Source organism: Cricetulus griseus, chromosome 7, assembly GCF_003668045.3.
Source record: "Cricetulus griseus strain 17A/GY chromosome 7, alternate assembly CriGri-PICRH-1.0, whole genome shotgun sequence".
In the NCBI taxonomy this organism is placed as follows: Eukaryota; Metazoa; Chordata; class Mammalia; order Rodentia; family Cricetidae; genus Cricetulus; species Cricetulus griseus.
The window spans coordinates 100055003-100077101 of NC_048600.1; positions in this window are offsets into that span (position 1 = coordinate 100055003).

Here is a 22099-nt window from a genome sequence, read left to right on the forward strand (position 1 = left end):
GTGTCTTTCTGCAGCTATTTGTCCTTTTTCATTGGCATTAAGAAAGTTTAGTGTCAATAAAGCATTATGCAACCTATGTTTGGGGGGGGGTTGTCTTCCCAGCCTGTCTATGGAGCATCTCCTTAAGTGTTCTATTAGATCGCTCAACCACTGCTTGCCCTGTAGGATTGTGTGGTACACCGGTGACATGCTTTATGTTATAATATTTGAAAAATTGTTCCAATTTTGTGGAGACATATGCTGGAGCATTGTCAGTTTTTATTTGTGCAGGTATAACTGCCATCACCTCTAGCAGGTGTGTAATAACAGAATCAGCTTTTTCATAGTTGAGAGCAGTAGCCCATTGGAACCCTGAGAATGTGTCTATAGGATGATGCACATATTTAAAATTTCCAAATTCTGTAAAGTGAAAACCATCCATCCATCTGCCAGACCTCATTCCTCCAAATGCCCTTAGGATTACAGCCTGCTGGCAATGGAGGTTGGTTATAAAAGGAACAAGTAGAACAGTTTCTCACTATCTCCTTGGCTTGTTGCCAAGTGATGAAGACGTCCTTTTTTAAACCTTTGCTATTTACATGATGTTTCTTATGAAATTCTGAGGCTTCTAGTACAGTGCCAATTAATAAACGATTAGTCTCATCATTGCCTTGTGCTAGTGGGCCTGGAAGACCCATATGGGATCTGATATGTGTAATGTATAGAGGATTACTTCTGTTTATGATTGTTTCCTGTAACTGTAGAAACAACGAGGTTAATTCTGATTTATCAGGAACAAATTCTGCAGTCTCAATGTGTAAGATGACTCTCTCTGCATATTGGGAATCAGTAACTATATTAAGAGGCTCTGTAAAATCCATAAGCACCATGAGAATTGCATATAATTCTGTGTTCTGTACAGATGTATATGAACTTTGAACTACTTTACTTACCTCACCTGCTTTATAACCAGCCATACCTGATTTGTTGGCATCAGTGTAGAAGGTAGGAACTCAAGAAACGGGAGTTGTCTTACAATACATGGAAGAATCCAGACTATCTTTTTTGTGAATTTAATTCTGTCAGTTTTGGGATAGTTGTTGCTAATCGTTCCCAAAAAGTCAGTAAGAGCTATTTGCCAATATTCATTATCCTTCCATTAGGAGGAAATTTCATTAGTCAAAGGTACTATAATTTCTGCTGGATCTTTTCTAGTCAGTTGACGAAGTCTTAATTTGCCCTTTAAAATCAAATCAGAAATATTTTCTATATATGTCTTTAACTTTTTGTTCTGCTTATGTGGCAGAAATATCTACTCCAATATGGTGTCTTTCCTCTGCATCAGAATTCCAGAAGGGTATTCTCTGGATGGCAAGATAACCAGAATACAGTCTAAATCAAGGTTTATCCAATCTACATGTGCATCCAATATTCTGTTTTCTACCCATTGTAATTTTTTTCTGCCTCAACGGATAATATTTGTGGACCGTTTAGGTCCTTATCACCTTTAAGGGCCATTTTCAAACCCTTTAAGTCATGTCCTTCTACCTAATAATCATCTGTAACTGAGAAATTTCCCCTATTAAGTTTGATAACGATCTCTTCTAATTTGTACCTTCTGTGGCCTGATTCTTTGTAAGTCTATCTTATAACCTAAATAGTTAATAGAATCTCAGTCGGTAGAGCATGAGACTCTTAATCTCAGGGTCATGAGTTCTGGCCCCACATTGGGTGCCAGCTAATACGAGAAGATACATAGTCTGTAAGGTTAAGATATCTTTATATAGATAAACACCAGCCAGACGAAAGCCAGAGTATGCCAGGGGCAGCAAGGCAGGGAGGCCAAAGAGAAGGGGCTCCCATGTGCCTTGCTGCCCCTTAAAACCCTATCACGCGTCATCCTGACCTCACCTTGACCACGCCCGGACAGGAGTGGTCAGGCACACCTGTAGCCAGCTTCTAGCAGGTGTGGTTTACATTGTCCCCTACACTGATCTCTGATTTTCACTTGTGAAAAAGAAACTTCTAAACCTTTCTCTTTGTCACATAAAAAAAGAGAGATAAGAAAGCTAAGACTCGGGCTGGAGAGTAGTTCAGAGGTTAAGAGCACTGACTGCTCTTCCAGAGGTCCTGAGTTCAATTCCCAGCAACCACATGGTGGCTCACAACCATCTATGATGAGATCTGGTGCCCACTTCTGGCCTGCAAGCATACATGCAGGCAGAACATTGTATACATAATGAATAAAATCTGTTTTCTTTAAAAAGCTTTATTTCATAAAAAAAGAAAGAAAAAGAAAGCTAAGACTCAGCCGGTCAGTGGTGGCACCTGCCTTTAATCCCAGCTCTCAGGAGGAGGAGGAGGACGCAGGCAGATCTCTGTAAGTTTGAGGCCAGTCTTGTCTGCAAAGTGAGTTCCAGGACAGCCACCAAAGCCACAGAGAAACCCTATCTTGGAAAAAAAAAAGAAAAAGAAAAAAGCTAAGATTCAAAATCAGACTAATAACTCAATAACAGAGTGAGAAATGGTATTACTTAAATGAGGCATTTTCTTCCAGTGTTTATAACTCTTATAGAATTGACTTCATGCATTGAGAACCACCTAGGGACAATTTCTCTGCTGCCCACCAGTTCCTGAATAACCACTCAGAGACTTAATATTAATTATAATTGTTTGGTCAATGGCTCAGGCTTATTATTGGCTAACTCTCGCATTTACATTAACCAGTTTCTATTAGTTTATATTTTATCACAAGGCTTGTAGCTTGTACCATAAATCTTGCTTCTCTGGCAGCTGCTGGCATCTCCCCAACTCTGCCTATTTTTTCCTAGTATCTTTGCTTGGATTTCCCACTTGGCTCTATTCTGCCAAATCAGTTTCTTTATTAACCAATGGTAATAAAACATGTTTATAGCATACATAGGGGAATCCCACATCAGTCGAGAATGAAGGAAAATTAGCCAGGCGGTGGCGGCGCACACCTTTAATCCCAGCACTCGGGAGTCAGAGGAAGAGGCAGACGGATCTCTATGCATTCGAGAACAGCCTGGTCTACCAAGCGAATTCCAGGACAGACTCCAAAACAATACAGAGAAACCCTGTCTCGAAAAACAAACAACAACAACAACAACAAAGAATGACGGAAAATAAAAAGCAGAGAGCCCAAATGCTAACTGTTCTTTTCACAGCCAAGGCCACGTAAAATATGTCACCATTAATGATCTAGAGATATTCCTAATGGAAAGGTTATTTCTTGACCATTGAGCTTACAAATTGCAGTAGCAAACTAAAAACAAACACAGGGTGAAAAGGGAAAATGTGTAGGTTGAATTTTAGAAGAAAGGTCCACATTCCCAACATTCCAACATCATTGAATCTGTGTCTAGTTACCTTTGAATTGGGAGAAAGATCAAAAGAAGGGATAAATAGAGAAAAAAATATGGATTGCACCTCAATGCTATTGCTTCAGTGAGCAATTTTTTAAAACATTCTTGATTCCACTGCTGGAGGGGAAGAAAACAAACATTCTTGATTCCAAGCAATCTATTTCTGAGCATCGAGGACTCAATTGTAAAGACTTACAAAAATGCAGTAACATGATTATATCATCTTCAGGAAAGAAAGGGAAATATGGGATCCTTTCTGTGATGGTTAAAGAGCCCCCAAATTGTTATCCACTAGATTGCATAGTGAGTAAAAGCATTTGAGCACACTCACCCACCTACCCCCAACACACACATTGCACACACTCACACACACAATAATAATAATAATTAACTATTTTAAAGTAAAAGCAATACATGAAGCAAAAATCTCATATATGTTACAAGTAGAGTTATAAACACCATAACAGAACCTAATGGCTTGTGGTTCATAGAAAGAGTAAACAATAGTATCAAAATACATGGAGTTTTTTTTAAAAGTTCACTAATTTTATTAAAACAAGGATTGTTTTGATCATGTAAAAAGAAACAGACAGAATCTGCACTGTACATGGATGAAAAAAGAATTAGAACACAGACTGAAAACGTATTTCATGAGTTTGTTGATCTTGGTTTGAATGAAGGAGGTAAGTGAAAGGAAGAGAAAAAATGAATGGTGAAAGGTGCCATTGACACAGAGTATATGTGATAATTAGAAAAACGCTTGGATAGGCATTGTGACGTACACCTTTTATTTTTTTTTAAATATACAACATTCTGCTTCCATGTATATCTGCACACCAGAAGAGGGCACCAGATCTCATAACAGATGGTTGTGAGCCACCATGTGGTTGCTGGGAATTGAACTCAGGACCTCTGGAAGAGCAGTCAGTGCTTTTAACCTCTGAGCCATCTCTCCAGCCCGGCACTTGGTGACTTTAATAGCTTTCCCCCCTTGCTATAAAAGGAGGACAAGCTTATTATAACACTTTTGGGAAATATGACAAGTTAAAAGGAAGACCAGACTCATGCTCTAGTCTCTAGAAGTAGCTGTTTTGCCGGTCATAGGGTCATCCCTGCCCCATCTGTCCATTTGGGTATACCACCACTCCTCTAGGTACACGAGGTACATGCTCTGCCTTTATCCTGTGCATCTATGGGGGACTTTGGATGGGGAGTCTCAAACTTAGGAGAGCTGGCAGTCTGTTGGGCTACCCAGACCTACTACTCTGCTCACCTCTGAGCTATCTCTCCAGCCCATGACACACACCTTTAATTCCAGCTCGTGGAGGCAGAGGCAGGAGGATCTCTGTGAGTCTGAGGCCAGCCTGGTCTACACATCAAGTTTCAAGTCAACCAAGGCTACAAAGACAGACCCTGCCTCAAACAGAAAAGATTTGGTCAGTGAAATTACTTGAGATATAGCAGAGCATGTTTAGGAGCATTGAAACGGGCACTGAAGAAGTCACATTTTAAGAATTATATTATAAATTTACAAATTTCAAGCTTTAAATATCAATCTGATTCTGTGTATTTCCCTTCCACACCCCCTTTTTTCATTTGGCTGGTAAAGTGAGGGTCTTCCTCCTCAACCCTCACCACGGCAAAAACAAAGATCCAAGGATGTTCCTGAGCAAAGGAGCCAACTCAAGCCTCCTGTGCTTGCTTACTTCGTTCTGATAGAAGCCTCTCGGGCTTGTGAGAAAGCATAGAAAGAGAGGCGAGGTGTGGCAAGGCAAGCATTGACAGGAAGGATAAAGAACTCACAAGTGGGCTAGAAAAAGAATTTTGGGGGTTTTTAGAAAAGATCCAGTGGAAGGGATTCAAGAAAACAAGCCATTCTCAGATGTAGATCTCTTTTGAAAGTAAGCAAGGGTCAGCAAGGTGGCTCACCGGTTTGTGGTCATGGTGTGGAGAGCAGATATTGTCAAGGAGACGATCTGAGGAAGACAATGGAGCTAGAACGATGGGGAAGCCTTTTGCAGCTAGCAACAAATGAACTAAGCATTGGAAGTTAAGAAAAATACCAATACATGCTAGAGAAAGCTTCAAGACAGAGCAGAATATAAAGGTGGTACTAGATCAAAATACTATTAATTAAGGAATTTTGAGAAAGATGCAAAATTAATATTTTATTTCTAGCTATGGTCTCTGTAAATCTTGCAGTTGCCTGAAGGTGGCAAGCTGGGTTTGAGAAACTTCAACAGCAACATTATTTAAAAGAAAAATTAAACAGTATTATTTCTCTAAAAATGAAACAACTTTCAAGTATGGATTACAAAGTCAAGGAAGTGGAAAAAAATCAAAACCTAAGTAATCATTATTTTTTTTTGAGACAGGGCTTCTCTGTGGCTTTGGAGGCTGTCCTGGAACTAGCTCTTGTAGACCAGGCTGGGTAATCATTTTTTTTAAGTTTGTTTTGAGATAGAACTGACAAGGTAGCCCAGCCTGGCCTTGAACTCACAGAGATCCACCTGTCTCTGCCTCCTGAGTGCTGGCATTAAAGGTGTGTAGCACGTGTTCTGCATTGTTTAAATTTTATGCACATAAGTTAATATATGCACACTTAGTGGTGAAACTGCTTTTCATTATTTTAATATTCTAATTTGTATTGTCCTTGACTTTTCAATTGCAATGCAGTTTCTTCATAGGAAAAAAAAATGGGGCTGACAAGTATTTCTTACCATTAAAATCTATACTCAGCATTACTAAAAGTCTTGTACTGAACGGTCAGGTTTATTAAGATTTAATTTGAAAAACCATTTTAACAAGTAATTTTGTGAATCATGTCATGTATAAACGGTAGCATGACCAGTGTCATCAATAGATGCAATACAGAAGCTGCCGAGATGGCTCAGCAGGTAAAGTCATTTGCCACCAAGCCCAACAACTTGTATTCTATCCCTGGGACCCACACAGTGGAAGGAGAGAACCACCTCCCTCGGGATGACCTCTGACCTTCACACCTGTGGTGGCGTGTGTACACCCACATGCATATATACCTACACACAATAAACAAATATTTTCAAAACCACAAATTAGTTTCACCACTTTCTTGATCGATACTTTAATTTTATTTTTAATTGTGTGTGTATGTCTGTGTGGGGGTTATGTGTGCACAGGACAAGAGTGCAGGTGTCTGAGGAGGACAAAGGCTGATTTTAATACATGACGCGCCAGAGGACCCACCAAGGGCCACCAGACCACAGGAGGCATGCCACTGCACTGCAGAGACGCATTTGACCCCGAGACTCCATAGGTTTTTGAGGACTCTCCTCTCCTCAACATCATCAGCTCACAAATCCTTCTAAACAATTGGATATGATTTTAAACAAGATCAGGGACAAGAGGGGAGAAACGTAAACATGTTGCATCCACTCAAAATAAAATATAGTCCTCCAGAGGAAGGAACTTCTGACTTGAATGGAAAGGGATTGTTACCTTAAGTTGACAAGTTTGTTTCGCTTTTCCTTCTCCTTATGGAGCAAGACAGAAGCTTGCAAATAAAATGGGGTCCATCTAAGAAAATAAAAAGCAGCAATTTCTTTGTATATTGGAATTATAATGTGGGTAAGTTTTTGAGTTGCTATACATACACATGTGTGTGGGTGCTTATACACATTTCTGTGTGCACATACAGAGTCCACAGGACAGCCTCTGGTGTTTTTCCTTAGGCACTGTCCTTTTTTGAGACAGGATTTCTCATTGCCCAGGAACTTACCAAGTAGACAAGGCTGGCAGACCAATTACTCCTCTCTCTCTCTCTCTCTCTCTCTCTCTCTCTCTCTCTCTCTCTCTCTCTCCTGTCTCTCTGTGTGTGTGTGTGTATGTGTGTGTGTGTGTGTGTCTGTGTGTCTGTGTGTCTGTGTGTCTGTGTGTCTGTGTGTGGGTATGACTGTCTCTGCCTCTCCAAGGTACCCCTATGGTGGGATATTTTCATGGGTGTTCTGAGGCACTCACTCTGGTCTTCCAAACACTTCACTGAGTTAGCCTTGGCCATATACATTTTTACAGGATTATTATTCCTGGTTTTCTCCTCCTGATGTTAATACTGTTCCTTAATTTGCATCTATTACTTCCCTTTAGAAATTAACTATGGCCCAGGTTGTACGGACCAAGGAGAACCCAGACATGTTATCTGCCAGGTGTTCTGGAAATGGCTGATGTGAAGCATATGCAAGAGCCAGTAAAATGAAGAAAAGATTCCTTTCTTTGTCATTACAAGAAAATGCCTACCCTGCCATTCTGTGTTCCCTTCTGCTTTGTTTTCCTTTCCTCTGCTTTAAATGCACTTACAATTAGAGCCATACAAAGCCATGGGTACTGTGATCGTTCCTTGCCACCCAGGCCATTCCCCTCAGGGAATGCAGAACATTTAATAAGCCTGTCCGGCATCTAATAACAAAGGAAAGACACGTGGCAGATCATGATAATGATTTTGTGTCTTTATGGGAAGATGAAAGAAGAGCCTGACCTTGCATAATAATAATCACTTTGTTATTCAGAGAACTTAACTGGCATCTCATGAATTTTAATGTGCCATTCATTTTCTCACGACTTCTCCCCACAATGCTCTGTGAGCCTTTACAGGGCTTCATTCCCTTATCTCTTACTTTCTTCCAAGGAGGTAATTATTCTACCTAAGCCAGACGACTTCAAGGTGTTGCTTTTTGTAAACCTGGCTGGTCTCGAACTCACAGAGATCCATCTGCCTCTGCCTCCTGAGTGCTGGGATTTAAAGGCATGTGCCACCACCGCCCAGCCTTTTTGTTAGCTTGGTCAGTAAACTGGTCTACGTTGGCATTAAATAACCTACAGGCATCACACGGTGCACCAACAGGTTTTGTACTTGTTCTGTCTTAATGTAGTTTGCTTGATTTTTTTTTTTTTAAGTTTATTACAAGAATACCTGGAACATTCTGTGATCACAAATCTGTGCCTTTTTTACAGGAATCACAATTAGTGGCATTCATGAAGGTACAGGATTTTGCTCAGTCTTCTCCAAGTTCTGGAGCATATGTGGTTTTTCTCCTTCTTCATTCTTCTTTAGAAGGCACAATTCATTTTGAAATTCAGTTCTGCATTATGTATAGACAGCATAATAAACTTACATAAAACAACTTGATTTTTATATTCAATGAAGTATCTTAGTCAAGAATTTCCAAACAGAAAGTCCTCATAAGAATTTGCATCATATTAAGGGTAGTCTTTTGATCTGGGCATAGGGGCACATGCCTTTAATCCCAGCACTTGGGAGGCAGAAGCAGTTGGATTTCTGTAAATTCAAGGCTAGCAGGCTGGTCTACATAGTGAGATCCAGGACAGCCAGAGCTAAATAGTAAGACTCTGTCTAAAAAAAAAAAAAAAAAAAAAAGAAAGAAAGAAAGAAAATGTAATCTTCTGCAGAAAACAAACCAATGGTTGTCATGGGCTGCAGATGGATAGTGGGGATTGACTTCAAAGAGAGAGAGGGGATTCCAAATGTGGAACTATTTTCTTTATGTGTTGACCATGGTGGAAGGTACTGTGTATAATTGTCAAATAATTATACATTTAAAACTGGTGAATTGTATTACTGTAAGAGCAAGGTAAACTGGAGAAAAGCCACCCTGAGAAATTCCCTGCGTGGCACAAGGCTGATTCAGCTCCAGCCAAGGAACCATAAACAGTTCCAAGGAGCACCCAAACTGTGCCCACCTGGGACAAAGTGACCCCATCCTGGTGGTCAGGCAATGACTAATTTTGGTAAACAACATCTCACCACAACTGTCCTTGTGGGCAACTGTTAGTAACAATTTTGAAATTCCCCTAACCCCCACGCCAATGAATCCAAAGATCACCTACTCTTACCCAATCCTGAACAGCCAAGGCACATACCACCCTGCTTTCGGTTTTTCCTTTATAAACCCCTTGCAGCTGAGGCCAGGCACCCCTTTTCCCAAAGCTGCTGGGCCAGTTTGCTGGACAGGGTCCTTGCAGAGGCTTGTAACTTAACCTTACGCATTTGCATCAGTGAGTTGGCTCCTTGGTGGTCTTTTTTTGGGGTCTCACGAACTTGGCATAACAATTACATGCAAATTATACCCCAATAACACCAACCAAAGAATATCCCATGATGAAAACAAATGCACTTTATAGAGAATAGCTGAAAACAAGTGCTAACAAGAGACTGGCATGTTCATTATAAGAATGATAATAACTGGAAATGTGTGGGGCTAGAAGAGGATTAGAGATGATTTTTTGCATTCCATAAGGCACTACTTTCAACCTTGGTAAAGTTGGTTGATTTTAGAAACACAGCCAGCCAGCAAGAAGTTCAGGCTTAACTTTGAGCCTCTCTATCTCTCTCTCTCTATCTCTCTCTCTCTCTCTCTCTCTCTCTCTCTCTCTCTGAGATCCTTTTTTCTTACCTTGCCCTGCTTTTACTCACACTGCAAAGCTGACCTAACGAAAGAGACCTGAGTTTGCATGACAGGAGAATGCTCCTCCCTAGATGTCCATGTGCATTCCTGTCTCAGTCCACTGGGTTCCCACTCAGGCTTCCTTCACAAAGAGGACTTTCCTGAGACAGCGCCTGTCTGTCCCCACCTTTTGATTTTTGCTCAAATCATTGATGATCATCTCATATTATTTTATAGTTGTCATTTATTTAAACTCTGTTGGAAGAGGGGTGAGTGGCGAAGGGAAAGGATAGTGTAGTGCTTATCTAGTATTTGCAAAGCTCTGGGTTCAATCCTTAACAAGGAAGGAAGGACAGCCAAAACAAAGAGGGCCTGGCAAGAGGGCTCAGTGGGGAAGAGCACTTCCTAGATAAGCACGAGGACCTGAGCTTGAATCGCCAGCAACCACAGAGAAAATAGTCGTGATCATGGACCCATGCCTGTCACCCCAGAAATGGGGGAAGTGGGACACAGGAAGGTATCTAGAGCTTGCACACACAAAAATAAAATTTTAAAGGAAGGAAGAGAAAAGCAAAGAAAAGGAGAAAGTAGAAAAGATTATCCTTGGGAAAGAGCCCATAGGACTTATTCACTGTGTTGGGTCTTAGTCAGCTCTCCAATACTATAGTAAAGCACCCAAGATAAATAACTTACAAAGAAAAAGGTTATAGCGGTCTTACTCTTTAAAAGAATTTTTTTTGAGCTGGGCAGTGGTGGTGTACTCCTTTAATCCCAGCACTCTAGAGGCAGAGGCAAGTGGATCTCTGGGAGTTCGAGGCCAGCCTGGTCTACAGAGCAGGTCCCAGGACAGACAGGACTATATAGAGATACTTTGCTTCAAAAAAGAAATTCATTTTCAATACTGGGAACTAGACCTAGATCCTCACATGTGGTACACAATTTCTCTACCATGCAGCCTGAAAAAAAAGGTCTTGTTTTGTTTTGCTTTTTTTTTTTTTTGATCAGAGCTTTGACTCCATTGCGTTAGGCATTTTGTGAGGCAAAACACCCAGGTGAGAGCACATGGCAGAGAGCAAAATCGTTTAAATCCAGAGACAGAGCAAAAGTGAGAATAAAGAGGTAGCTGGAGCCAGGCTTTGGTGGCACACGCCTTTAATCCCAGCACTGGGGAGGCAGAGGCAGGTGGATCTCAGTGAGTTTGAAGCCAGCCTGGTCTACAGAGCGAGTGCCAGGACAGGTTCCAAAGCCACAGAGAAACCCTGTCTTGAAAAACCAAAAAAGAAAACAACAACAACAACCAAAAAGAGGTGGCTAGATATTGTTTCTAACTACGTTGTTCTATTTACCAATGAAGACATGGGAGTCAGATGTTGGGGTGAAAACTTACTTGATCAGAGAGGCCAAGAAGCAAAAATGGAAAAATGGCTGACGTTCATTTTTGGTCAGAAATCCAGCAAGAGCACGCACCTCTACCAACCCAAACTAAAAAAGACAGTGATTGTCTCAGGCCCTCCCTACTCCTTCCTGTGTCTGTCTGTATTCATGCTCCTCTATCTCTCTGTGGTTAATTCTTGTTAACTAGATGCTGGCTCCACCCCCTGAACCAAGGTTGATTTTATTAACCCAACCTTGGGGTTTCAAAATTTAAACTCTAACACAGTAAAACTATACACCATAAGAAAAGTTATCAGGTATTGGCTAAGATAAAATAAATGTTTTTTAATTCTAACACAGTAAAACTATAAAAATTAAAACATATATCAGGTAAGAATTACATTCACCATGTCCAGTCCATTTGTATTTAACAAATTTAGAGAAATTTTTCTATGATATCTTGATGAGTCCAAAGTTTTACATCTAAACCATCTTCTATCATAACTTGTATTACCAGCCTAAAAAATATCCTTTTAAACCTTAAACCAATTTTTAAATAAACAACTTAGGCTTTTATGTGTCTTAACCTTATAAACTTTACAGCTCTTTTACAAGTTCTTTTCTGAATTTGGTAACAAAGAAAACAGTACAACTATCTAGTATTCAACCTCTATGAGAGACCTATAAAGGATAAAATATTACCTGAATAAACAGAAAGTACCCTTTTATCCTATCATTCCTATAGCCTCCTTTTCTTTCATTTCATCCCTCATCCTTGTTTTTTCAACACTAGATGGAAGAGAAAGGATAGAGGAAAGAAACAAAGAGAGAGAGAGAGAGAGAGAAGAGAGAGAGAGAGAGAGGGAGGGAGGAGGGAGGGAGGGAGGGAGGGAGGGAGGGAGGAAGGAAGGAAGGAAGGAAGGAAGGAAGGAAGGAAGGAAAAGAAATCCCTTACTATAACCTCCTTTGTTTAGTCTTCTTCCTGACCATGACCAATAACAACTTGCAACTAACCACCTAAACAATAACAAACATCCATAACCCACAACCAAAAACAATCCAACTATCTCTTGGGAGTGTGGATGTTGTGTTCTTTAAATTATTTCCTGTTATCAGGTGGTGAGGCAGGCCTTTAATCCCAGCACTCAGGAGGCAGGGGCAGGTGGATGTCTGTAAATTCAAGGCTAGCCTGGTCTACAGAGTGAATTCTTGGACAGGCTCCAAAGATACAGAGAAACCCTGTCTCAAAAAGAGAGAGAGAGAGAGAGAGAGAGAGAGAGAGAGAGAGAGAGAAGAAATCTAGATGAAGCTTATTTCTAAAATTAGTTAATACTCCGTATGACTACTAATATCCTGAAAGTATATATACTACATATGTATATATATATAAATATGTATCTATATATTTATATATATATTTATATTATAAATATATTTATATATTTATACATATATAAATATATATATATTTACTCTCAATATATAATTTTATAGATTTTGAGATAATATTTATATGTTAAGAAAAGTTTTAAAGAGTGAAAATAAGCCGGGTGTTGATGGCACACACCTTTAATCCCAGGACTCAGAAGGGAGAGGCAGGCAACTCTGTGATTTTGAGGCCAGCCTGGTCTACATGGCTATACAGAGAAACCCTGTCTCAAAAAACAAACAAACAAACAAAAAGAGTGAAAATAAAACCAAAGGATTATAAGATTAGTAGCAATAGACTAGTCCCTTACTTTTGGTGACTCTTCTAACATGAGACAGAGATTTTAGATTTTCCTTTAACAAGCATGCTTGGGTTTAGAGAAAGAGAGAGGCATGCTCCTACTCCAAAGCCAGCTTTGAATTTTAGTTGAACTAGAAGCACAAAAAGACCATTTGCCTTTTATGTTTGCAGAGAGCAGCAAAAACAAGCATTTGAGAAGATTTATGAAATATACCATTGGACCAACTTACTCTTTTTCTTGGGAAATTTTCTCTTGATTTTTTGTCCTTCCTCTTCAGATGCCTCATTTGTCGAGGGGTCTTTAGAGTCCTTAGTTGGATGCTTTTATTCTCCTGGAAAGACAAAAACAAAACCATGTCCTAATCTAACTTTGGGGAATTACTCTTTGCCAGGTTGTATCTTTGTTATTTTTGACAACAGAAAAAAGTTTTATTTTTTGTTTTTGTTTTTTTTTAAGTTTTATTTTTTAATATTTTTTTTCATACCTGGTCAAATGAGAGGCATTTGTTAGCCTTATAAATCAGTTTAGATTGAATGGCCATGCTGTTTGATGAACTATCACCATTCCTAATAGAGAGGTCTCTCCTATTCAAACCTAACTTTATCATTCTTCAATGGTATCCATAGCTTTTCTGCCCCTGTGGAAACCAAAGCAACTCCCTTTCCCAAACTGTAACACAGTTTCCATTCAGAGGTCAACATATCTTTAAAATACATAGGCTGATTTAATTAAGCAGTTTTTTCTACTATCAAATGTCTCTCCCCAGCTGTTGTTCCTTTTCATTAGCATTTAAAACATTTAAAGTTAATAAAGCACTGTGTGCTCTATTTCTGGGGATCTTTATTACCCCTTTCTGTTTATTAAGCATATGTTTTAAAGTGTGATTAGATCTTTCTAATAACTATTTGTCCTATAGGATTTGTATGGTATACCTGTAGTATGCTTTATATTGTAATATGCAAAAAATTGTTTCATTTTACTAGAGACATATGCTGGAGCATTGTCAGTCTTAATTTGTACAGGTAATCCCATGACAGTCATAACTTCTAATGAATGTGTAATTACAGAATCAGAATTTTCAGTTAATCTTTGAAATCCTGAATATGTATCCATGGAATGGTGCAATACTTTAATTTCCCAAACTCTGCAAAATGAAACACACCCATTTGCAAAATTTCATTTCTTGGGATACCTTTGGGTTATTCCTTCAGGTAATGGAGTTTGGACAAAGAACAAGTAGGACATTTCCTTGGCTTGTTGTCAAGTGATGGAAAAATCTTTCTTCAAATTTTTGCTATTGACATTGCGTTCTTTTATGGAAATCTGCAGCTTTCAGCACATTTCCTATTAATAGCTGACCAATTTCATCATTACCTTGTGATAGAGGGCCTAGTAGACCTATATGGGATCTGATTTGTGTTATGTACCATGAATGGATTCTATTGCTGATTACTTGCTGTAGTTGACTGAATAACAAAGTTACTTGTGAATCATCTGGAATAACTCCAATGGTTGCAATATGTGAAACAAATCTTTCTGCATAGTGAGAGTCAGTAACCATATTAAGAGGTTCTGGAAAATCTAATAATACCATGAGAATAGTATATAATTCTGATTTTTGAACTGAATCATTAGTGTTTTGAGTCACTTTCCTCATTTTCCTGACTTACAACATGGCTTTTCTGATTTTTTTTTGCATCAGTATAGAATGTAGGGGCTCCAGCCCCCCTTTCAGAATCTAAAATTCAGAAACCTTTTCTACATAGGTCTTTAATATTTTTACTTTATGAGGTAAAAATATCCATTCTAAGATAACATCTTCTCTCTGCATAAGAGTTCCTGTAGGATAATGAATAGAAGTTAGAATGACTAGGATACAGCCGAGCTCAGGATCCAAGCAATCCACATGTACCTCTTGTAATTTTTTTCTACCAGAGCCAATTCTCTCTCAGTCTCAGCTGATAATTTTCTTGAATTATTTAAGTCCATATCACCTTGTAATGTTTGAAATAAATTACAAAGCTCTTAAGTAGTTAATCCAGTTGTAGGCTATAGCCAGTATCTCCCAGCCATTTTTTAAGATCATTAAGTTTGTAACTGATTTCTCTTGATTTGTAACTTCTATGACTGAATTTTCTCTAAACCTATCTTATATCAAAATAATTAATAGAATCTCTTCTTTGTATTTTTAGGAGCAATTTGTAATCCCCAATAATGCAAAATTCTCTTTACTTCATCAACCATCTTTTCTAAGGTATCTATGTCTGAATTAACCAGTAAGATATCATCCATACAATGGCAAATTATAGATTGAGAAAACTGTTTATGATTTATTTCTAATGGCTGTTGCACAGTATATTGATACAAGGTGAGGCTGTTTAACAGTCCTTGTGGAATAACTTTCCAATAGTACCTTCTAACAGGCTGGGAATTTTTTAAAGTAGGCACTGTGCAGGCTAATTTTTCTCTGTCCTGCTCTTGTAAAAGTGTAGTAAATAAAGAAGACTTTTAAATCAATCACTATAATAGACCATCTTTTAGGTACTAGAGAAGACAAGGGAATTCCAGACTGTAAAGAACCCAGTGTCTGAACCACCTAATTTATAGCTCTCAGATCTGTTACCAGTCTCCAGTTTCCAGCTTTTTTAAAATAACAAATATAGGAGAAACCCAAGGACTGATTCATTCTTCAATATGTTGAGCATAAAGCTGCTCCTGTACCAGCTGTTTTAGTGCCTGTAATTTTTCTGATATCAAAGGTCGTTGTTCTACCCACACAGATTTGTCAGTTAATCATTTTAAGGTAGGACTGTTGGTACCTTTGAAAGACCAACAGCTGTGTGCCCTGACTATGTCTAACCTTAACAGTCTGTAACTGTCCTTGCTAATACCTTTTAATAATTTTCTCAGAGATATTCTTTATTCTATTGTTTGTTTCTGAGATTGGAGGAATGTTAACCTGTGTCTTCCACTGATACAATAAATCACATCCCTATAAATTCATTGCTATGTCAGCCATGTGTGGCTTTAATTTTCCTCTTTCCTTCTGGCCTGATCCACTTACCCTATCTTGTACTTTGTTTTGCCTAAGATAAAGTTCCAATCTCTAGAAACTAAATATTTTCCTCCTGAAAAGGACTATCTGGATTACAAGTTTTCAATGAAAGTATTGTTATATCTGTTCTTGTATCTAATAAACCTACAATTTCAATATCATTTATTTGTATTTTTAATTTTGATCTCTGATTATTTATAGCAGTTTGCCAAAATATTTCTTTTTTGGTCCCTCCTGAAAACTTTGTTGTGTCTTTTTTGTGTGTGTGTCCTTGATCACATGCAGAGCAGTGTGGTTTTAACAACAGGTATTAAGTCCTTTAATTGCTCTATGGATGAGTTTCTCCAATGCTGGCAGGAAATGATTGAACCAGATTTGATATTGGGACCTGCAAGAGGCCCCTGAACCTGTTTCTTGATAGCAAAGTGTTACTTTTCCTGTCCCTTGTTGATCTGCCTTCATTAGTACAATGCCTGCCTTTGCCATACCTTCTGCATACTCCAGAACGCTGGGGACTTCAGTTTGGATTGTCTCTAGAAAAAACATTGTTTCCAGAAACATCATCCCTACAATCTATTTTCAGATGACCTGGCTTACCACAATTAAAACAGATGATATTTTTGTTTTTCTTAGCATTTCTAGAAAGTACTTGTCTTATCAAAGCAGCATCATAAGTGTGAGATCCAATATCAGCTATATTTCTAATCCATTCATCTATTGGTGCTGATATTGCCTTTAAAGGCCTAATCACAATTATATATTGTGAGTTAGCATTTTCAAAGGCCAGAGATTCAATTAATATTCATCTGACTTCTGGATCTGATACTGTACTATTTATAGCTGAAGTCCATATTTAAAAAATCAATAAATGCTTATTTTAGGCCTTGTATAATTTTAATAAATGACTTAGACCTTTTTTTTTTTTACTGATTTTTCAACATGTCCCAAGCATTTAAAGCTGTTAAATGACATAGATCAAAGGTTGATCATCCAATTCACACTGTTTTTGCAAATCACCATATTGACCTTCACCAAGAAACAGTTCTTGGGAAATGTTAATGCTTCTAGCCCTATTTTGCTGTTGTTTTATGACCCTAGATTCCTCTTTCCACCATGTTCACCATTGTAGTTGAGGACCAGCTTCCAATACTGATGTAGCTAAATTTTTCCAATCTTGGAAATAATTCTATTCTGAGTTGTCCATGAATCTAGTATCTGATTCACATAGGGTGAATACATACCATATGAAATGACAGATTCCTTAAATCTCCTCAAATCTAATATTTCTATACGATTCCATCTAACTTCTGCATAACCCCTGGGATATGCATTGTCTGCTGGTCATTCCTTTATAGTAACTGGATAAACTAACGTGGGTTTTCTAATAACCTTGGGCACCCCTCTTCAGTTTCATCATACAGTGGTGTGATAGGTTCTTGTCTAAATTCCTCTATTTGTATCTATGTATTTTTATTCTTTTCATTATTAGGTCTCCCTAAGGCTTATATCTTATCAGTCAAATTATCATATTTGGCATAGTTATCAAACCATATTTTAAAGGATATAATATGAATGGCCAAACTGATAGTAATTATAGTCAGCATTATGTCAGTTCCTACTAAGTCAGTTATCCCTTCATTTATCATTTCAAGATATCTGTTATAGTGCTTTACAGAGTCCCAACTCTCTGCATTGTGATAGTCCCATTCTTTACATGGGAAAGATTTTTCTTTCTTTTTCAAATATTGCTTAACTCTCTCCTTACGGATTCTAGGTGCTTACCAAATCTGCTGCAATGGCTGCGGTGGTGGGACTGCGAGGCACTCAGGGCCAGTGTGCTTGGTGGCAAAAGTGGCAGAAGCCCAAGTTGGCAGGCCACAGCAGGAAAGTGGCAGCAGCAGAAGCTGTAGCACTGGCTAGTGTGATATGGAACCACATGCCGGATTTCAATTTTTTTTAACTAAGTTGTTCTATTTACTTGGGAATCAGATATTGAGGTGAAAACCTGATAAGTCAGAGAATCCAAGAAGCAACCAGCTGACCTTCCCCTTTTGGCTGGAGACCCAGCAAGAGTGCATCTCTCCTATTGTCCCAAAGCCAAAAGACTGTGACTCTCTCGGTCCCTCCCTCCTCCTTCCTGTGCATGTCTCTATCCATATTCCCGATCCCTCCATATTCTGGATGGCTAATTCCTGTCAATTAGTTGCTGGCCCAGCATCCTGATCCAAGGTTAACTTTATTAACACAGCCTTGCTTGGGGTTTCACAATGCAATCAAATATCCCACAACAACTGGAACCCAACAGTTCCCTTGAAAACCGTGCTCTCAATGACTTAAAGACCTCTCAGAAGGCCCCGTCTCTTAATGACTCCACCACTTAGTTCCCAATAACACCACCCTCAGGACCAAGTCTTTACTTAAAACATGGACATTAGGGACATTGGACATCTGAACTATAACAGGTGTCTAGGATCAGGATTAGTTCTTTGCACCCTTGTCAGTGAATGGGTGGGTTTTCCACAGTTTTCTCTAGCTATAGTAACTCAGTCAAGTCTTAAGGTCCTCACTTGAAACTCTGGCAGTTTTCACTGTATGTCTTTAAAAAAAACTTTTGCCATATAATAACATTTGAATCACTGTGAGTTCAAAACTTTACCTATTTAGAGAAAGGCACACAAGGGAGAGAGTTGAAGTCTAAAATATCATCTTTATAGCCACAATTCTTCTGAAGCTGAGCTGTAACAATAAATCCCTCTCTTGTAGGTCATAGACAAGTTTCCCTAGAAAACATAGCTGTGGTGGTTTGAATGAGACTGGCCCCCATAGGCTCATATGTTTCAACATTTGGTCCACATTTGGTGGAGCTGCTTGGGAAAGGTTGGGGTGTGTTGGGGGATGTGTGTTGCTGGTGGTAGGCTTATGAAACCTCAAAGTTTAACTGGAAGGCCAGTGCACCTATAATCCCAGTGGCGGGGGCAGAGGAAGGGGTGTCTCTGGGACTCACTGGACAGTCAGTCTATAATCCCAGTGCTGGAGAGGCAGAGGAAGGAGGGTCCTCCCTGGAACTTGCTGGCCAGCCAGTCTGTAACCCCAGTATTGGGGAGGTAGAGAAGGGGGGGTCTCTGGGACTCATTGACTGGTCTAGCCAATTAGTGAGCTCACAGCTCAGTGAGAGATTTTTTAAATAAGGTACAGAAGCCACTGGAGAAGACATGTCATGTTGACATTTGGCCTACACACATAAAAATAACATAAGAAGAGGGAGAGAGGTGGAGAGCTGGCTTAGTGGTTAAGAACACTAGCTGGTCTTCCAGAGGTCCTGAGTTCAGTTCCCAGCAACCACATGATGGCTCACAACCATCTGTAATGAGATCTGGTTCCTGCAGGGATACATGCAGGCAGAACACTGTATGCATAATAAATAAATTTTTAAAAAAAGAGGGAGAGAGAAAGATGCATATACACAGGTATTTGTAATGTGTTTTTTAAGGAGTTACACTGAGATGCTTTAACAAGTTTCTACAGCTTATAATTAGTTATTTGAGCACTAATGAGATACAAAAGCCAAGACAAGTCACAAAATCCTTTTAATGCCTAGAATGGTTCTCTGTCAGGTGATCAGATGTCCTCCCCTGGCCTTTGTGGGTACTTTCCCTGATCCCCCACTCGTGTCTCTCACACAAACACAAGCAGTTACTTGTAATTCCATCTTATCTTCACATTCTATTAATTATGCTTTATTTTTCTTTTTTCTTTTGGTTTTTTTTGAGACAAGTTTTCTCTGTGTAGCCCTGGCTGTCCTGGGACTTACTCTGTAGACCAGGCTGGCCTAGAACTCAGACATCCTTTTGCCTCTGCCTCCCAAGTGCTGGGTGTAGAAGTTTGAGCTTCCACTGCCTGGCTAATTGTGTTTTCTAAAGAAAAGTTTTTGGGGGGTTGATGAGAGGGCTCACTAGGTAAAGATACTTCCAAAATCTCTAGGAACCATGAAGTGGGAAGAGACCTGACTCCATAAAGTTGTCCTCTGGCCTCCACATGTACACACATTCTCTACTTTTTTTAATTTTAGAAATAAAAGTTTTCCTTCAAAGAGAGCCATTTGTTTCACATTGGAGAGATGAGGAAGGAAAGAGGAAGTGTGTGTGCAGAAGATAGAACCTAAACAGATGTGAGCAGAGAGGAAGACAGGAGGCCACTGCATAAGGCAAGAAGCGTTGAGAGAGAGAGCGGTGTGTCAGCAGGAACATATAAAATGCTCCTAGTGATGTTATGTAACTCTCTTCTGTCTCCCTTGAAAGCTTGCATTTAAAAAAAAAAAATCACAAACCAGGTGTATTCCCAGTATTTGGAAGGCTGAAGCAGAGGATCACAAATTTGGGGCTAGCGTGGGCTACATAACAAATTTCAAGCCTCTCGTGCTCTGTATCAAGAACTTGTCTCAAACTCTCATGTGACTCCCCTAAAAGATAAACATTCTTTGTCCTAGTTTACTTCCCTGCTATTTTGTGATAAACACAAAACCAAAAGCAATTTGAGGATAATAGGGCTTATTTGGCTTAGACTTCCAGGTCACACTCCATCGCCAAAGGAAGTAAGGGCAGAAACCCAGAGGCAGGAACTGAAACAGAGACTACAGAGGAACACTGCTTGCTAGCTTGCTTTCCCTTACTTGTGTTCAGCTAGCTTTCTGCCCAGGGGTAGTAGTACCACAGTAGGCTGGGCCCTCCACTTAAGTCAACAATCAATACAATTCCCTATAGACATGACCACCTGCCAATCTGATGCGGGCAGTCCCTCATGAGACCCTTTTTCCCTGGTGATTCCTGGGTGTGTCAGTTCGCCAAAACAAAAAACTAACTAGGACATTCATCTGTGCTCTTTTTTCCTTTTCTTTTTGTACTTACTGTTTTTTACTTTTACGCATCAGTATTCTTACCAGGAAATGTATGTTGTTGGATGAGCTATCAACTTCTTAGGGAGTCAGACAGACCCAGGAGGCTTAGGACATTCACATTCTGGGTCTGGAGGAGACTCACACTAACAGAGACTGCCCTTGCTCTTTGTCAATAGGCCTCAAAGCCAGAGGTCTGAAAGGGGGAAGGGAAGGGATGGGAAGAGGAGGGGAGGGGAGGGAAGGAAGGAAGGAAGGAAGGAAGGACTCCTCTCGTCCACGTTCCTCACAAGGAAAGATGAGATGGTCATTTATTTGCATCCAATTTTTATCTAGCCTGTCAATGTCCACATGGTTCTATCTTGCTTGATCACTTATAACACGATGATTTCACAACCACCACTGGAGCTTAACTTAACACAGGTAATGTGCTAAGTTGTTTGTGGGGATGAGCACCCGGTAAAGCACACCTGATACTTGTCCTCTTGGAACTTAAAGCTTACAGGTTATCATATAGTTCGAGGATCAGGTCTCAAACAAGTTATAAACAAATAACAAGTAATGCCAGGCATGGTGGCACACACCTGAACTTCCATCTACTCCAGAGGCTGATGCAGGAGGATCATTTGAGTCCAAGAGTTTGATACCCGGTATGGACAACTTAGTGAAACCCTACCTCCAAAGGACAAAAAGGAAGGAGGTGCTGATAGGGTGGCTCAGCAGGTACAGGTGCTTGCTACCAAAACTGATGACCTGTTTCATTCCTGGGATCCAAATGGTGGAAGCAGAAAACTGACTCCTGAAAGTGGAAGTCCTCTGACTTCCACACACAGTGGCTTGTGCTTGTCTACATATATAAATAAATGAATGTAATAACTAACCTTGAAAAGGGGTGTGTGTGAAAGAGATGGCTCAGTGGGTAAAGGCACTTACAGCAAGCTTGATCATTGGAATTTATTCATGGGACCCACATGGTAGAAGGAAAGAACTGACTCTTCCATGTTGTCATCTGACCTCCACATGTTCACTCTGGAGCATACACACACACACACACACACACACACACACACACACACACACACTTTTTTGAAAAAAGGCCAGCTGTGGTGGCACACACCTTTAATCCCAGCACTCAAGAAGCAGAGGGAAATGGATCTCCGTGAGTTTGAGACCAATGTAGTCAACAACAACAACAACAACACACACACACATACACACACACACACATGAGGAGAGAGAGAGAGAGA